This window comes from Kryptolebias marmoratus, linkage group LG12, assembly GCF_001649575.2.
Source record: "Kryptolebias marmoratus isolate JLee-2015 linkage group LG12, ASM164957v2, whole genome shotgun sequence".
Classification (NCBI taxonomy): Eukaryota; Metazoa; Chordata; class Actinopteri; order Cyprinodontiformes; family Rivulidae; genus Kryptolebias; species Kryptolebias marmoratus.
In genome coordinates, this window is record NC_051441.1 from 3,447,488 (window position 1) to 3,463,191 (window position 15,704).

Below are 15,704 nucleotides of genomic sequence, written 5' to 3' on the forward strand. Positions count from 1 at the left end.
CATTACGACTGTTGCAGAGACCATGGCAAATTAAAACTAATTGCAGATATAAAGCAAGCCATGCACAAATACAAATTCAGAAGCAACTGGAGGCTACGCTGGAGTTGAAGGGCTGTAACACAATTTTTTGGAGAAATTACATCATTTGCCATTTTGTAAATTAGGATAGAATGCTTCCTTACACACTGCTATGGGTTTTGAAACAGATGAGCTAAGATTCAGTGACAGAAGATTTCGCCGCATTCCTGTTCCACTTTGCATTCCAATTAGGGCAGGTATAACCATAACACATGATGAAGGTAATAACTTAAGGCTTTATGCCTGTTTTTATGTGCCTTGTCCTGTAAAGGGTTACATGGCAATACAGGAAAAATACCACCCCAAGCAACAAAGCCCCACTTGAATAAATTGGTTTCTAGGCTTTTCATTTCATTTCTTTCTTATTGCTATGCTTTCAAGAATGTCCTATAACACAAGATGCCATCAAAATCCAATCATCCATGACTTTGCATTCTTTGAATTTGGGCACGACTGGAAGAAAAAAAAACACTTTTTTTTTAAAGATCATAAAAAAACCATGCAAAATATGAAAATCTCCAAATTATAACGTCTTACGATTATCTGGTCATGTTGGCACACTGTAAGAAGAAAAAGCATCCCCATTCTGCCTTTAGTAAAACAGCTTAACACAGAACTGAGCACAATGTGCTGCTATGCTTTTATAAAACAAGAAACATTTATTTTCTCTAACAGCTTTGTCCTGTTTAAGGTGTTCTGGGGGCTGGAGTCTAACTCCGCAGTCCACCAGAGAGAGGCAATATAAAATAACACTAACTGTTTTCTGTTTTCTTTGTCCAGATGCAGTTAAAATTATTTCAGATCAATATTTGGAACCAGTGTTTGTCTTTTTCTCTTCTGAGCATCACTTCTGAATTCCAGTTGTCTCTTTCAGGTAAATTCATACTCTGATGCTGAGAGGACACCTTCATAAAGACCGGACCTTCTGCAGGAGAGCTCTTCACCCTCCTGGTCCATGAAAACACTTAATCACTGACCCGAAAGTTTAGTACCACACCACAAATTATATATAGATATGATGGTTGTGTTGCATGGCACTATACAATCCACCAGAAAATTCACTCTTTTTATTTTCTACATATTTGAGGCAAATTAGTTTTGAGCAGCTGTTGAAAAAAAATAGATTTGAAGTCATCAAAAAGGCCTTTTAGTAACAAGCAGCTGATTTTCCCGTAGTTAAAAAAATAAAGACAGGTAAAGCCGTTCAGTTAAATAAAGATTGTGGCCTTGTTTTTGGGAGACATTTAAGTCTTAAATAACCAGAACTCTGGGCTATATTAATGTTTATTATTTTTGAGAAAGGTTGTAACTTCATTTTCTTCTAAGTGGGCTTCCAATTTTAATCATTTTTCAGAATTGAGTAAAATAAGTAGTTCTGTAACTAATAATACATATGTACAGAATAAAAAAAGTAGTTCTGTATAATTGTCTTGTAAAGAGCTATCTATAGTTTGTTCTTTTTTGCCTAACATTTAGAGAAAGAAAAGCTAAATGCCACAATAAAACATAATCTAGTTCATGTAATTACACAATTTAAAAAAATAATGAACCTTATAGATGGTTTTATCTTACTTTTAAAGGTCGTGTAAATTTTGTGACTCTTGAAAGAGATGTGTTGTACAGTTACCACACACCGGTCATCCTTCGTAACGCTCATACGTCCTTGTGAACGCGATAAGTGTTTAGTCCAACTTCAGACAGACTTCTGCTCAGGCTGCTCTTGCGTAGATCCCAACAGGGACACTGCTGACAGATCACAGAGGGGGGAACACTAAGATGAAGTGTCAATGCTGCTGTAAGATCCTGTGTCAAATCCCTTGTTTGGATCTGAGAGAAAGAAGCCAAAGAAGGGATTGGTTTAAGGAGTGCAGTGCATATGCAGTTACTCCCACCGCTGCTCATGCAGGGGGCCCTTCACTATAATCTCCTGTCTCTTGAAGCTGTGTATGCAGAGGAAACTGACAGCACCATCCAACACAATCACCATGCAAAGACACACAGACATAAGCTTAAATATAAGCCAGTTTATAAAATTCACAAATCTATGCACGTTCCTTTTTACCACACTGGTTTATTCATGGAGTTTATTCACTGTACTGCCAGTGAGTGTAACAGAAGGGAAGAAATATATATTTATAGTGCAACAATTTCTACAGCAGCTAAGACAAGCAGGCTTAAAAAAAAAAAGGTAAACTTTTGTAACCTTAGGGGACAGTTTTGTGTGTCACATGAAGCGATTAATTCAGAACAAGGATTCATGCTAACCTAATCTAAGGAAACTTGACTGACTTTCGTCTACTCTTTCATGTCCTTTAAACATGTTTGAAAGACCAGGCATGTGAGACCCAGATGAAGCCCCCAGGCACCAAATCTACTTGTGAAGTTGTGTTATTTGGGTTCGAAACAAGACTATCAGTCATAAGTGAGGACTTCCCCGGTGGCAGCATTGAAAGCTAAACTTGGGAGTGAGAAGAGAGGTTGGCAGGAGAGACAGAGATGTGGGGGAAGGAAGCCAAGAGGAAGAAATAAGAAGAGGTGAGAGGGAATGCTGAAAGAAGCTACAGCAAACTTGCTGAAAAAAATAAAGAAAGGTGCAACTTCTTCAGTGCTCACCCGTGACAGTAAGGCGACTGTGTGGGTGTGCATGTGTGTGCTAATGTGTGCATGAATACAGGCACTGATGACGAAAGTGTGTGTGTGTGTGTGTGTGTGTGTGCTGAGCTCAGCTAATGCCATCCTGCGATCTCCAGTGAAGCATCAGAAACCTGCGTTGGCAGAGAATCAACTTCAGGTCAGATCGCTCGCGCTTACCGTTTCAGTGAGCTAGTTATGGTGGTGGGTGTGCAGCCACTCTGACAGAATACCAAAAGGAGCTGGGCAGTGATGAAGGGGGGCCAGTGCAACTGAAGAAGTGTGACATATGAAAAATACCAGCAGGGGAGGAAGATTAAGAAATGCCAATAGCAAAGCAACATCTTCAGTTAAATATATAGGTCTTTTTTTAATTTCTGGAATAGGCATTATGAATTTTGTGTGAAAAATTGCACTTGCAGTGTAGACATGTACAGGTGCTACTCAGCTAAAAAAAAAAAAAAAAATGAATTTATCAAGTTTTTACCACTTTGCAGCTGCACTTCACCAACGCTGACAAGTAAAGTTTCTCGCCCTGCCAAAGAAAAAGATTGAAGGTGATGTAGAAGGTGAGAAAAAAGAAGTCTGACTTGGAGTCGGAAAGAAGGGGAAGACGGGAACAACGCCAAGCTGTTTAAGAGAGCGGGGCATGCATATTCAGGCATAGGGCTCGGGGGCATAGTTGGCACACAGATGGAGAAGGTCGCCAGTAGACAAGCTGGCATGGAGTAAAAAAAAAAAAACACTCAGAGTCAACATCTGGCTTCCTATCACTCACTAGGCCACATCTTTCACAATATTACAAACTCCATGCACTACAGTAACCACAATTCATGACAAACCAAAGGGAAAGGGCACCGATACACCAGTCTGAACACTGAGGATAAAATACCAAGATTGGAAAAAACATTGAATTCAGTATTTATTTACATTTTACACATCAACCCAACTTTTTTGGAATATGAATTTTTATTCCCTTTAAACACATTGATTCTCTGCGGCTGATGTAAAACAGACTGATACACACAAAGTGTCTCAGAGAGAAAATTCTAATCTCTATTGAAGACCGAGCTTTAGAAGGTAGTGTCAGCACAAACATGTCTATTGACATTCTCTCTACCAGTGTCAATACATCTGATTATGTTAAGACTCACCAATGGCTTCTACTCTATTAGCCGTTCTCTGCTCACCCACACAGAATGCCTGATCACATATAATGGTTACTGAGAGCAACAGACTCTGACAAGCTCAAACACGCAGCTTCAATATGGTTTAACAAAAAAAATGCCTACTGTTCAGAAACAATATGAAAGCAGAAAACAACAAAAACCTGTTAGAACCAGACTCTTCAGGCACATCATACCCATCACCTGGCCTTTGGCTACAACACACAACTAAACCACCGGCTGAATGGGAGACTTTACATGGAGACAATTTGAATACAAAACAGCTTGCAGCAGAGGATGAGAACTTTCCATCTCTCCTCTTCGAGCTGTCAGAACAGCAGTCTGCAGGAGTGGATCTGTTTTCTCTGGAAAAAGGAGGCGGTAGGAGCGGGGGTTGTCAAGAGACAACTTACAACCTACCCAAAAGCCCCAGAGGAGAAAACCAGCACATTAAGCCAGGAAAAGAAATGATGTGGCCAAGTCTGGTGCACGAAGGGGGGTGGCGAGCTGCCACTGCTGCCTGAATCTATCTCCATTAGTAAGTACAGACCATCAGAGGATCTAGACTCAGACACATGCTCTCTGGTGGGGGGCTCAAGGGCTGACTGATGCAGATGGAGTGTTTCATCAGATAATGTGAGGCTTTCCTGTCAAAAATCCACCATCATAGCACAGCCTAAATATCAGAGCAGTTCACTGTAGTTACAACACTTCTTTAAGGTAATTCTCAGCATCCACACTTTACTCAGAGCTAAAACACAAATCAAATACAACCTCCAGTTCGGAAAAAAAGTTGGAACAATGTGTAAAATGTACATAAAACAAAATGCAATACTGTGCAAAATGCAGAAAATCCTATTTTATTCACAATGGAAGAGAAAACAAGATGTTTAAAATAGAAAATAGAAAATAAACGAGGTAAAATTGATTCGATGGCATCAACAAAGCTGGGACAGGCAACAAAAGGCTGTAGCAGTAGGTGGTGTAAAGAAAAAAAAACAGCTGGAGGAGCATGTTTCAACTAATTAGGTTAATTGACAAAAGGTGATTAGAAGGATTGGGTGTAAAAGAAGCATTTTGGAGAGACTGAATCTGTTAGAAGTAAAAATGGGCAGAGGTTCATCAGTCTGCAAAGAACTGCAACTAAACTTACAGGAACAATTTCAGAATAATGTTCCTTAACACAAACACTGGGAAGACTTTGAATATGAACAGAAGAGAAATTAAAGACAGCAGGGAGATATTCTTCAACACGGTAGGCCCATTTTCTGTAACTGTTTAGATCGCCCACAGATGGATCTTATTTATCTAATTCTGTGGAGGTTTTGTAATCTCAAGGCTGAGATTCAAGTCCAGGTGGGGGCTGTAATCAAAGGGTGTATAATACATATGTATACATGTTAAAAACTAAAAATACTCCGGTTTCAGGTGGAGGTGGGTGCGGAGGTGTCAGTTTCTCTGATTTAATTATCAGTTTTCATGAGACACAACCTCGACCCACAGGAGGAAGGAAAGAAGCCAACAACTTTGTGCACAAAAAAATAATAAAACAAATTGTAACCTTTGTGTGGAGATGGAGTCAGGAAATAAATGTCCGTCCCACTGAAATTAGGAGCCACTACAGGTCATCTGGTTCATATTTACATTTCAAACATTGTCCCAACTTTTCCAACACTGGGGTTGCATTTACCTGCTTAGAAACAGCACAAAATCAAACTAAGGATTTGGAGCTAATGTCTTTTTTATTATGACAGGACTTGTATTTGAGAAAAGACAAAAAGCTGTGTAGCTGAGCAAAAAGGAGTTCCAGCAGTTAGATTATACCATGTGTTTCTGGTTCACATGACACTCAAAACAATACCTCTTATTCTTCTACATGATTACTCTGGTTTTGAAAAACTTAATATGTACTGTATTTAAATTTGTATCTCCAGGCACAGAGTATATAAGTAGGCCAAAGTGGTATTATAACATATAAGCAGTCTACAGCTACTCAGCTTTCTTAATTAAGCTGCTTTGTTTTTATTTGGCCTTTTCTCCTAGAGGCCTGAATTAAATTGGATTCTAAATGATCCAGAACCGACAAAGTAATCTTTACTGCCATATTTGTAGATGGAGTGCTCACTAAGCTGTCACAAATATGCTGGCAGTTGGGCAATTTTCTCCAGTGACAAAACAAGTGAAGTGGAGAGCCCAGGTCTCCCCAGGGGGATTCTTAGAAGATTGGAGGAGGGGATATGGCAAGAATGGGATGGGGTGTGCACCATAGAGTACACCATTTACAGCCAAAAGCCCCTTGGGATAAGAAAAGAGAAAAGGAATGGAAAATGAGATTCTTTTATCTTTCGCTCAGTGTTTCCCCACATTCAAACTTTTCTCACTGTCAAAATAAAGAGGCAGTGAAGTCAAACACCTCAAAGGTTTGTTCATTACTCATTCTGCAAGAAAACCTTTCACTCAGTTAGAAAAGCATCAAGAATTCAGCATTTTTATTAAAAAACACAAAGTTATCTGGAGCCTCTGATAATTAAGAGGTGGTATTCAAACTTTGCACGGCAGAAATTGAATTAAAAAAGGATATAAGTGAAAGAAAATTAATTTATGAGCATGAAAAGTAGAAGGCACGGGGCTAAATGAGCAAATGAGGGACCGAAGGTTCACATGAGGGAAATGTTTCTCAGCAGGAAAAAATGATTTCCCTTTTAACACAACCTGCACCGCAGGGGGCTGTACACAGCTTCACCGCATACGCCTCTGATTCAGAGACACTTCCGACTCCCACCTCTTCTCTTCAGTCCCCACGTCCCACTCGCCCAATCTTCCCTCCTCCGCGCTTCCTGTACAGCACGCCGCAGGGCACCAGGAAGCAGGGAGGCAGCCAGAAAGCCTGATAACCAGGAAGCGGTCACATCTGGCCCCAACTAATTCTGTTCCACACAAGTTTGCGTTTCCTCCAAATAACATAACCTTATTAAAAAAAAAAAAAAAAAAAAAACAGGAATCGGAGGCACACTCATTTCCAATTTATCATGAGGGTGCGAAGCAAACGAATACTTCTAAAAAGGTTAGGTCTTTTTTAATTAAAATCAAAATTGCCCCACGCCACTTTGAATTACATATTTACTTGAAATGAATCCAACCGACAGTGATTACATGAGCCCATATGGCTATCAGTAACTCAAATTATTAGACACACTTTGAGTATTAGACACACTTTCCACCTGCAACAAATTTCAATGCCCCACAGACACAGGTGTGAAAGGAAACTTTGAGCTATCTTCACTTTTCTGCTGAGGACAGACTTCTGTGTAGGGATGGATTAAATAGGCTTTCAGTAATGAAAACAAACTTATTTGTTGTTGTCACATTTTAAGTATAGACAGTGACATGAATTCGGAATGAAGGGTTGAATATATTTCAGAGTAATGATGTTTGTATCTCCTACTTGCCGTGACAAACAGGGTGTTAGAATCCCCTGGCATGTGTTGGCCGGAAATTAGGACTCTGACCTATTCACTGTCTTAAATGACTTAAACCTCAATTCCAAAAAGTTGGGACATTGTGTAAAATTTAAATAAAAACAGAATATCCCTAATAAACCCCTATGGTATTCACAGTGGAACACAGTAAACTTATCAAAAGTTTAAACTTAGTTATACCAGAATGAAGTAAATTTGAATTTCATGGAGTCAGGACCTTGTTTCCCTCTGTGCAGCATCTCCTCTAATTCTCCCATCAGTCTGTAAACATCTGGACCTGAGGTTGTCCCATTCTGTCTGTTGTTCTAAAACCTGGACTAATGCACCCCCATACCACAAGAGAGGCAGGCTGACCTCAGAACAGTTCTCCTCTTTGGTCCAGAGGAGACACATCTGTTCACATCTGGCTTCTTCTTTGCCTGATAGAGCTTTAAGCAGCATTTGTGGACGGCATGGTGAACTGTGTTTACAGACAGTGTTCCTGAGCAGAACCAGAACCAGATCACCAACATCCAGCCTTGACCTTTGACCTCAGAGATTTCTACAAACTCTTGAACTCATTTGATGATTTATGATGTGCAGATGATGAGATCTCTTAAGTCTTCCCAAGTTTCCATAGAGGAACATTATTTTGAAATTGTTCCACTATTTTTAGATGCAGTTTTCCACTAACTGAGAGAAATTCAGCCTCTAAAATGCTCTTTTTATATCCAGTCCTCTTACTGACCTGTGGCCAATTAACCTAATTAGTTGCAAAATGCTCCTCCAGCTGTTTCTAATTTGTACCACTTACTTTTATATCCTTTGGTTGCCTCTATCCCGGCTGTTTTGAGATGTGCTGCTGCCATAAAACTCAATTTTTTTTCCAAAGAAAAATAGTTTCTGAGTTTCAGCATTTGATGCGTTTTAAGATGTTGCAATGTGAATAAAATATAAGTTTATGAGATTTGTAAATCATTGCTTTCTGAGTTTCCGAAGTTAAATTTGTAAACTCAACCATCATCTTATTGTTGGAATAAAAACATAAAAAACCAGAACTACTACTCTGTCTTTGTGTCTGTAACAGTAACTGAAAGTAAAACAAGAAAGTTGCACTAAATCAGGGCACTAGTTAGTGTCTTTTATAACAAATAATAATTTGCTAAAATGCATTCTTAACATTTTAACATAGGGGCAATGTCGAGCAGAAATACTTTACAGAATAACCAGGAGTTGAGTGCCTAATTATAAAAAATATTAAACTACACAAAGTTTATTTTCATTCCAGGCTGTTAGGTATGCCGTTGGTTGAATAAAAGGTTTTCAACAAGAATGTTTTTGTTTTGTTTTTTTACATAATATCAGACTCACACTTCTATTTCCATTTAAAAAAGGAAAATTATTTTTTCACAGACTTCAGATATAAAAATGTGAACAAAAGAGCAAAAGCATTTTTTTTTTAACAAAAACAAACACACGCTGAAATTTTTAGATACAAGCAGCAAAACGTCTTTTCCTTCAAGAAAAAGAAACAAACCACAGAATTCAACAGAAAGTATTTCAGTGTTTGTGGTAAAATGTCCGTTAAAGTATCATATTAAAAAACAAAACCAAACGGTTTCTGAGAAGACATGAGATCTATGGCTAACCTTCCAAAACTAAAGTAAAACAGAATATTCTCCCATCCTGACCTCAATCTGGTGCAGAAAATCTTCCCTTTCTCTTAAGCAGAAACACATCATGTTAGACAATTAAAGAATCTCCTACCTAAAGTATCCCACTAAGATTTCTGTTTTTCCGTAAATCAATACAAGAACTGAGTGTGTTTATGTTAATGAAGACAAGTTTTACAAAAACATCCTAACACTCCATAATGAGTTTGTAACATATGGATATTTGGTTGCAGAGCCAGTTATAGTCTGAGAAACATGAAACACTTTACAACAACCATATGGACTGTTAATTAACATGTTAGACATATGGAAGTCATAATTTTGCAAAGCCATTTGAGACAAATACAGTTTGCCAACACTTGATGAAACAAAGTAATTTATTTTAATTTATTAGATCTCTACACGTAATGCCAAGAAAAGTCAACATTCTTTATAGTCTGCCACCTTAAATTCCTTCGCTAGTTAGGCATTGTGAACTTAGTTTCCCAATTATCTAATCCAATGACCTCAAAAAGTCAAAACAAAACGGGAAGGACTGAACTGTAGTAATTTGCAAACAATTCCCTCTAAAGCATTCGTGGGAACGCTCAAGAAGGCAGAAATGCTAACTGCAAAGTTTGGTATAAAGAGCTTAAAACAGTCCTGCAGACAAACGTAATAAACTTCAAACAGGAAGTTACCAATGGAATCACAAATCAAATCACAGTATCATTATTTTACATCTCTGTGTCCACTATAATACTGCATAAAATATTAAATATGTTCCACCGACTGTACTCTGTAAACTACCCAGCGAAAATAAAACTTTCAACCTCAAAAGCTTTCAAGTATCCTTTCAGTCTTGTCTTCCATTTACTTGTAAAGGTTACTTTTGTTGGTGTCTAAAACACCAAAAATTTACCGATCAATATTGATTAACAACTCCGTAAGAAATGACAGAAAACAAAAAACAAGCAGGATAGAAAATCCCTCCTGCAGGTTTAGGTCTCCTGAATCCTCCAGAACATACCCTGAAATATCTAGGTTCCTGAATTTCAGCTTTGACTTTCCATTAAGCAAACAAATCACTGTTGCACCACAAATGCTACCCCAGGTTTGTCCCCTCCACCATAATCCACGTCTTGTCCCAGACCTCCATGTCAAATACAAACTTCATTGTTCCATTGACCCGTTTTCTGGTGTTTACCTGGTCCAGATGCTTGCACACCAAAGAGGACAGTAAATTATTTCAGGTTCAAATGAGAGATGTTCCTATAGGATGCTAAAACTTCCTCAACTCAGCCATGTATTTCCAGCATCAGGAGCAGCAGGTTGCTTCCATACAAGTTTCAGACAAACTTCATCTATCAGTGGTGCCTGAAGACCATTGATGATGTCCGCTAGAAAGACTAAGACTAGACCACCACTTACAGCTTTCTACTGTTTTCAGTAATGGATTACTTTAGTCCTAATCAAACCTGACACTAACATCCATCCTGGGTGATTCGATTGCAAGGAGACAGCTCTGATGGAGCGTACACACCTGGCAGTTAAATTAATACCACAGCATGTCTTTGCAATCAGATGTCCTTTCTGATTAATTACATCTCAACAAAACAGACATTTTTAAAAAGAAGGGTAGCCAAAAACAAACAACACACAACAAACCAAAACAGCTCCGTCTCCAGAATATTCCTAACGACTGTTTAACTATCTTTAATCAGCTGGAAGATGAGCCAACTTTTGTTTTGTTCTTTTCTCACCCTGAAAAGTTCAGGTAATAACTCTGCTGCTTGTGTGGGTCCTACAGCTTGGCTCAGGACAGATTATGTTCAGACTACCAAACGGATGTGAATAAAAGAGATCCAGACCACCTCCAGAAGTCTGATGCTTCTGATAGCTCCAAATGAGAAAGAAGAGATTCTATTATTTGTTTCATTGAAGCGTGACAAAAAACAAGAATAAATTGCAAAATGCAGACAAGATGAGAGGCAGTGGATATCAGTGACGCAACAGGAAACTTGTTTCATATGCCACATGTTTGGCCACCCTGAAGGGGAAGATATAATTCCCTGGAAAACAATGTTAAACTTCTCAAATAATCAACAAGCTGTAAATCCTTGAGAGCAAAGCTGTTGCATTTTTAACACTTGATAGCTAGAATGACAAAGTGTCATTGGCTCCTGAGGAGAAACTGGGATTTCTAATGATCTCTCCTGTCTCCTGACGACAGAAGCATAAGTTGTTGATGGTCCACATGTAGGAAAACTTTACCACTTTGATCTGGACCCAAAAAAACAGGCTGGACTGAAACCAGATCTTTTTTATTTATATATTTATATATTCTATACGGGTAAGCGGTGCTGGTCAGGCTAGACTTCAAAACCGCACATCAAAACTGCCTTTCATCTCAATAAACACTAACAACAAACGACAGACAAGAAGAAAGGATATACTGTAAGAGTGGCAACAAAAAAAACTTTACAAGGACACAGGAGGGATGAAAAAATATCATCAATAACTTTCGCTACCCCTGCTCTTAAAGGAAAGTGATGTCTGAGCAAACAAGTCTGTAATAACATGAGTGAGAGAACAGGTGACCCTAAAAACAGAGACAGCATGGTAAATGACACCTGCAGGCAGAAAAACAGTCAATATGTTGTAAGTCAAATACACTATAAAAAAACAATACATGCACATCTACAACTATACTTTTGGAGTCAATCTAATTCTAGACGGTCGCCACAGCTAATCACCATTAGCAAACACGAAAAGTGACTCTAACTCTGTCAGTTTTACAGATATTGAGCTAAAATCTGAAAGTCATCCACAACAGATACTTTGAGGTAACATCTTATGATATCACGAGTATAATATTGTTTTCAAGGTTTCACCAAAATGAAAGCAGTCAAAATGATCTTAATCTAAAACTTTGACATGAAGCTGGCAACCCTGTATGTTTTCATTTTTTACAAGATAGTTAAAGCATTCTGGTTTAGATTATGAGAACGGTTCTCACAAGGAAGATAATAAGCCATCGGTTTCCTGGTGTTTCTAGGCAGCAAAATCTATTTTATACCGAAGGAAACAAAGAAAAGCTTTCAGCTACATTACAGGAAGACGTATCGCTTCTAACACGTCTGTCACTCATTCGATCACAGTTTCATTCTTCAATTACCCCAACTTAATGCTGGACTATCTTTTCTTTATGTTCGCAATTTACGAGGCACAATCTGATCCTTCTTCCTCGTCAAAACCTGAAGCTACTTTGTGACACGTCTCAGCAGCTGACAGTTCATTTGGAGACTTGGCTGGATTTCACCAGCAACTGCTAACTTTTTCCTAAAAATTTGGAAGCAGGAAGCAGTCTGGTAAGCTCCCTCTTTTCTGCTTCCAACAGCCCAGATTTCTCCGTTTCATCTAAAAACTCGGCCTTAGCAGAAATCCACATTGTATGAAAACACTCGATGGGATTTATCAATTTTTTACAGCTTCCTCAGAACACATGAGCAGTGCAAAGACCCGAAAACAGACAAACAAATGCCTGGCATTCCTTGGTAAAATACTGAAAAAAGAGTTATCGCAAGTGTATGACAATCAAAGTATGTGTTATAAACGTCTCTCAGCTTCAGTCACATCAAATTTTAGAGCAACACTTGTAAAACTGACTGGGTTAAAGCCATTTTTGTGTTGGCTAATGTCAATTAACTGTGGAAGCAGAAATAAATCGGTTTGAATCCAAAAGGTAATTAGTTGTAGATGTACATCAAATGATTACTTTCTGAAGGTTTAATTAAAATTTATCCCGTGGTTCATGAGATATTTTCCAAACAAACATGCACACACACACCTTTTACCGTTCTGCATTGAATATTATTTGATTTTTTTTGCATAAAACTCCAAATGCCTTTAGTCATCCATTCTTCGTTCAGACAGAAGTCATGCATCGCTCACCTGAGTTTAACATCCGCTCTTAGCCACAGGACTGCTGGATCTTTCTGCAGCGGGTGGAGGGGTCTCGGGGTTCTGGACATGGTCAGGTGGAAGCGGTTGATGCAGAGCGGAGCTGGGGTGGAGGGTCAGATCACCAGCCAGGTGTGGAGTGGAGTGTGGGGGCAGTCAGCAGTCAGGTTGCTCCTGTCTTGAACATCTGCTGCACAGAAAGAAGCCTGCAGGAAGACAGAAACACAGCCATTAAAATATTTTACTCTAAACAAGCCAAGCATGTGACTGAAAATCTGCGACCCTGTGTGTGGTTGTGTGTGTCGAGTCGATCCCTAATTGAATGGTTTGTCTAATTGAGCGGTATTTCCCCAGTAAGCAGGACATAAAGTCTCTGAAATCATTGGTTTTAAAAGAGGCTTTGGTATTCAAATCACAGCGGCGGCGTGTGCGCTGCTTCACTGAGGGAAGCCCTCCTTTATCTGCGCTTGGTTTCTTCTTTGTTTTCCTTGGAGAGGGGCAGAGTGCTGTGCCAGCCATCTGATTTCATCCAGGCTGAACCTGTCCGCCGCGGCTCGAAGTGAAGGGCAACATTCAAGACTTTCATCTCAAGCTGCCAGTCTGGGCTGAAAACTCAAGGTCACTCAGTGCTTTCAAACAGCAGTGCTGCCCACGAAAGGTCAAGAGTAATGTTTATTTTCCTTTCTGAAGTCTTTCAAAAGACTTTTAATATCTACTTTGTGTTAATGGTGCAAAAAACATCTTTATTATTTTGTTCCTTTGCTGCAGTTCTGGGAATTAAATGCTTTTTGGGAGAAGAGTAAATAACAACCCCATTTCTGACAGAGTTGTGTCAAATCCAAAATTACCTTGTGTTTCACTAAAAATCTTACAATGTCTTAGCTTAAACATTTAATATGTTGACTATGTTTAGTTGTGATTAAAACATGAGTTTGAGATTTGCAAATCATTGCATTTTGGATTTATTTACATTTTAGACAGCATCCCAACTTTTTCAGAACTGGAGTTGAACAACTGAAAAAGTTGCAGCTGACAGTTTCAGGTTTTAAAGATTTTTTTTTTCTCGCTGAATCATTTCCTCTGAAGGAAACATGAGAGGATGAGCCCAGTTTCCTCTCCACAGATTTCCTGCTAAGTCATCACAAGGTCTCAGGATCAGCTTTTCTTACTCAATCTGCAAGTCCCTGTATCTCCTGCCAATAAAACCCTCCCATCTCCAAGTTTAATTAGTCTCTGATTGAAAAAGAAGTTCAGGACCGGAGAAAACATGGCAGAAACGAAGTATCATATCCAGAGCGCTGAGGGAAGGGGGACAAAGTGGGCGAGACCTCTGTCATGGTTAGTGGAGACAGAAGAGGTGACACCCAAACCTCAACAGCTCCAAAACCAAGAGACGGCTTAATTAAGAGGAAGAGATAACGCCTGCATCTGGTTCTCCTCAATCCACTGCACACATTTTCATCTTTAGTGCAATTTACGGCTCATAAAATGGACTGGTGGCATTTTTGCTCAGTGAAATAATAAAATATTAATCACAAAACTTGGAGAAAAAGGCTGATTTGCAATTTAAATAACCTGAGACTTCCTAGCAATTAATTAGAGTCTATAATATGTAAGGGCATAAACACTTTTTTTTACAAGCACACGTCTTTCTCAACGTGTGCTATTTTTTCTGGCATTGTTACACAGCATATATAAAATCCAATTTACCAAGTGCTTTTTTTGTACCTTGTCTCTTAAAGAGAGTTATGAATGCAGTGAATCAATTTAGGAAAACATGACAACACTACCAGCACTGCTAACAGCTTCACAGCTTTCTAAGTAGACCCAGATGACACTTAACCAGAATAAAGCTAAGAATCTTTTTTTTCTCCAACCCTTTCATGACAAACATCAAGAGCAAAGCAGCAGGAGGAAAGCAGAAATAACAACTTGGAGAGATGGAGAAGATGTGTGATAATCATAGGACTCCCTCGGAACTGTCTACAGACAGTTCAGTTGTCATGGGAATTAGATGATGGCGGTGTGAATGGAAAAAAAAGAGAGGGGTGATAATGCAAATGATGAAACAAAAATAAATATTTTCACATTAGAGTGTGTAATAAAAAAATGGCGCTAACCGAAAGACAATTAAAAGACAAAAGAAGAGGTTATCAGAGATGCCGTGCTTCAGACGAGGAACAAAGATTTCTTTATTTTTTTGTTACTTGGACTCAATCAGCACCTCGTAGGTGAGACAATACGACATGAAAATTAAGATTAGATAAGAGCGCTTAGAGATACGGAGAAACAGACTGCTAAAGTAAAACTTCTGCAGGTTAACAATGTTCTCTGTAGTAGATAATTGAAATTACAAAAAGCAGAAGAGTCACATGAAGGCGCCAGGCTGCTGGGATTCATTTATTGACAGTTTTTAGTTTTCTAAGTAGCTCAAAACTGCTGTGACTGCAAATTTAATCAACTGTAGATCTGATTATTGATCCAGAGGTTTGTGGAATATTTTGCTAACAGAGAGACAGAGTTGAGTCTAACGGTATCGGATGCTGCTCAGAGTCTGTGTTGGGGATGACTCTCAGCTACTAGCACCCCAAATGTGAGCTCAATATCTGCAAAACTGGCTGAGTTTACAGGTGCTGGTCATAAAATTAGAATATCATGAAAAAGTAGATTGATTTCAGTAATTCCATTTAAAAAGTGAAACTTGTATATTATATTCATACATTACATACAAACTCATATATTTCAAATGTTTAGTT

The 15,704-nt window shown here is 38.7% G+C and overlaps 1 protein-coding gene across 2 annotated transcripts in view; it reads right to left on the reverse strand.

The window, feature by feature from the left end:
• Positions 1-15,704, reverse strand: part of LOC108237743 (speckle type BTB/POZ protein) — an 87,369-nt gene that overhangs the window by 34,364 nt on the left and 37,301 nt on the right. Inside the window, exon 4 of one of the 2 annotated variants that reach the window (XR_001808649.3) lies at positions 12,940-13,154. The gene's annotated coding sequence lies outside the window, so the exon portion shown is untranslated. Of the gene's footprint in view, positions 1-1,712; positions 1,819-12,939; positions 13,155-15,704 lie in introns of those variants that run through there. The other variant, XM_037978516.1, reaches the window with a different exon arrangement.